General features: G+C 44.3%; 1 non-coding gene across 1 annotated transcript; it reads left to right on the forward strand.

Moving 5' to 3' along the window:
• Positions 1-321: 321 nt before the first annotated feature.
• On the forward strand, positions 322-393 carry trnaw-cca (transfer RNA tryptophan (anticodon CCA)). The gene has a single exon. It is a non-coding gene; the product is annotated as a tRNA-Trp (tRNA).
• Positions 394-3,940: the final 3,547 nt, after the last annotated feature.

Below are 3,940 nucleotides of genomic sequence, written 5' to 3' on the forward strand. Positions count from 1 at the left end.
CCACGCAGATCGTTATCAACTCCTTTTTCTGTCCTTCGGTTTGGGCTCTGTCCTGATCTCCGCCTTCCTCCCACAATATCTCCTGCATATAAACGACATTTTCCCAATCACCATCTGTTCTGTGGAAGGGTCACCGGCAACTCCTGTTTTTTGTTCCTGATATACAGCACCCGCAGTTCTTTCAGATTTTTATTGAGAGAGAGCTGGAAATTGTTTCGAGAGACAGAAGGAGAAGGGGGAGAAACAGAACAGACATGAACGTAAAATCATTGTAGTGCGATCACTTCCCTTAAGCATCAATAGAGCGCACGGGCCACCTGTGAGCTTGTGGCGCAACGGTAGCGCGTCTGACTCCAGATCAGAAGGTTGTGTGTTCAAATCACGTCAAGCTCCCTACAGTCAACGTGCGTCGGTTATATCGAAAGTTCTTTGCAGAAGCTTTCGATCACATGTGAAACTTTGCTGTCAGTTTGATTTGTGAACACTGTGTCAGGGAGGTGGTGTGCCCATTGTTTGGGTAAATGCTCAGCTCCCCGCAATGTGAGAAGTCGAACACAAACTGTTCATCACGGGATTTAAACACACAGCCGCTTCGTTCAGTTGGTGACAGCGCAGTGTGAATAACATTATACCGATATTTTTACATTATCTAGAGATTTCCATCCAGGTTTTAGTCACATCAAACTGCCACGTAATGCTGTTATGGCCTCAGTAAACTATAATAACGTGAAGATCGCTGGGATGATTTTCTACATCCGACTGCAATATAAAGACAGATCATTGTTTCCAGTTTTGGTGGAACAAAAGACATCATATTGATGGAAAATTACAGTTAGTGCAAACACAGCTAGCCATCGATAAATATTAATCCTGATCACTTCAATGGCCAAATTTCAATTCAGAAACCAAGTGCACTCGGCTGCTTGTAACATAGACAACATGACAAAATGGCTCATAGGAGGAGAAATGGGGCATTGAGGAGGAGTGAAATGTTTGCTTTTGGTCACCTCCACAATTGTTAGAAAAACAGGTTGAAAGGATTCTTAAAAGGTGTCTGAAGGAGTGGTGAGGGATAACACTTCAGACAGCGCAAAGGGGAAGACCACTTTGTAGTGGAAGAAAAAGACATTCCTTATTTCTGAAAAAACTAGGAAACAGAAGAGGGAATGAAATCTGACTTGGGAGCTATTTCCTATTTGTTGAGGATGTTGCTTCATCACAGTCTTGGTTTAGAGCATAAGCTCTTCATCAGGAATAAAGGGTGGCCCAAGGGGGCTGAGAGATAAATGGGAAGGAAGTGGGGCTGGAGGGAAGGCAGCTGGGAGTGCAATAGGTAGATGGAGGTAGGGATTGATGGTGATAGGTCAGAGATGAGGGTGAAGTAAATAGGTGAGAAGCAAGGTGGACAGGTATGACAGGTCAAGAGGTTGGTGTCGAATTGGAAGGTTGGATCTGGGACAAGGTGGGGGAGAGGAAATAAGGAAACTGATGAAAACTGCATTGATACCATGTGGTTGGAGGGTCCTAAAGCAGAAGTTGAGGTGTTTTTCCTACAATGTCGGGTAGCAAGAGGTTGGCAGTGGAGGAGGCCCAGGACTTGCATGTCCTTGGTGGAATGGGAGGGGGAGTTAAAGTGGTAAAAACAATGACTGCAGATGCTGAAAACCAAATACTGGAAGAGTGGTGCTGGAAGAGCACAGCAGTTCAGGCAGCATCCAACGAGCAGTGAAATCGACGTTTTGGGCAAAAGCCCTTCATCAGGAATAAGGCAGTGAGCCTGAAGCGTGGAGAGATAAGCTAGAGGAGGGTGGGATAAAGTGTTTAGCCACAGGGCGGTGTGTCAGTTAGAATTAGAGTCCAAGAGTTGTTCCCTGAAATATTCGGTTAGTTGGCATCCAGTTTCCCCAACGTGGTTGAGACCATATTGCGAGCAATGGACATAATCTTATTAATACATTGCATAAGTCTTAGCCTGCCAGAATTATTTTCTTTTATTAAATTAAAGAAAATTTTTATTCAATTGGATGACTGCATGAAACGGTTTGTTGGTCAGATTTGAATCATCACTCCCAAATGAGACGATGCCATGAATATCAGTGAACTGCTCTTTTTGTTAAAAACCACAAGTTCTTGATTTATTTTCACAACTTACTGGTATTCACACCTGCACATTCAATGTCAAACTCTGACATCAGAAATTAAATTACAGCATTAATTTTGACTTGAACTATTCGAACAAACAAATTAATAGCACACAGTGAATCGCAAGTCTGATTAATCTGAAATTAAATTTGACCAAAAAAATATAAAATCAAGATGGGAGATAAGAAATGGGGGAAGGGCAGAAGGCGAGAAATGCAGCATCATAGAAAGTGCTCCCTCAGAAAGTGCATTTTACCAACTGCCACTGCTAAATATAAACACTCTGATATGATCCTTCGGTTTTAATGTAAACCATAGCCCCATACAGTAGGTACCATTTAAATGAGTTAAAAATACAAGCATTGAGCAAATCCAGCTTCCAGCCGTACCCCGCGCTTCTTGGAGCTCGGACCTTCCTCCAGCGCTGGGGGGTTGTTGAACTCCTGGGCTCCAGCGGCCACGCCTCCACTGAAGAAGCTTTGGGAAGCAGATGCAAAGGCAAGATGCAGAACAGAGAACCTTTGTATATGAAAGCAGCTTACAGAGACATTGAGCAATAGAATCACATGGTTTTTACCCATCGACCTCTGGGTTATCTACCCAGCACACTCACGCAGCAATTCTCTACTTCTGTGCTCCCAGCAGCTAGATCGTGGATCAGTTTAAAGTAGGTCCTATATCTCTGTTTACATCGGTACATAAGGCAGTGAAGAAAGGTTTCAGCACACTGGCCTTCATCAGTTAGGGAACTGAGTACAGATGTTGGCAAGTTATGTTGTAGTTATACAGGACATTGATGAGGCTGCACCTGGAATATTGTGATCAGTTTTGGTCCCCTTGGTGTTCTGACTTCTGACTTCTTCAACTCTGGGTTTGTGTTGAACTTGATGGGATACTTTGTCCAACTCAGCATGTTTTAACAGTATCCCTCAGAGGGATTCATCTGAAACTTTTCAGGAGGTGAGCTCAACAAGATTGAACTATTCAAAGGTACTTGGACTCTATTTTAAACTTACATCAGGACCAGTAGTCAGAGACACGTACAGCATGGAAACAGACCCTTCGGTCCAACTTGTCCATGCTGACCTGATATCCTATATTAATCTACTCCCATTTGACAGCACCTGACCGATATACTCTGGCAGCTCATTTCATATAAGTACCACTCTCTGCATGAAGAAGTTGTCCCTTTAATTTGTTTCGCCTCTTACCCTAAACTTGTGCCCTCTAGTTCTGGACTCCCCTACCCAAGGAAAGGACATTGTCTATTACACTGTCAATGCCCCTCATGATTTTATAACCGGTATTAGGTCCCTTCTCTGCCTCCGATGCTCCAGTGAAAACAACCCCACGCTATTCATCCGCTCCCTGCAGCTCAAACCCTCCAACCCCCAGCAACATTCATGTAAATCTTTTCTCATAGATAAGGCACTCTTTCAGTCATGAAGAAGGGTTAATACCCAAAACGCTGACGACTCCACATCCTGGTGCTACCTGGCTTGCTGTATTCTCCCAACCCCCGGCTTGCCAACTTCGGGTTGCAATATGTAGTGGCTCAGTGATTACCACTGCAGCCTCACAGCGCCAGGGACCCAGGTTTGATTCCAGCCTTGGGTAGCTGTCTGTGAGGAATTTGCACTTTCCCCCAATGTCTGAGTGAGGTTTCTCTGGGTGGTCCTGTTTTCTTCCATAAACCAAAGATGTGCAGGTCATGTGGATGGGCCATGCTGAATTGCCCATAGAGGTAGGTACATTAGTCAGAGGGAAATGGGTCTGGATGGGTTACACTTCGGAGGGT

The sequence above is a fragment of the Chiloscyllium punctatum genome, chromosome 36 (assembly GCF_047496795.1).
Source record: "Chiloscyllium punctatum isolate Juve2018m chromosome 36, sChiPun1.3, whole genome shotgun sequence".
NCBI classification, from domain to species: Eukaryota; Metazoa; Chordata; class Chondrichthyes; order Orectolobiformes; family Hemiscylliidae; genus Chiloscyllium; species Chiloscyllium punctatum.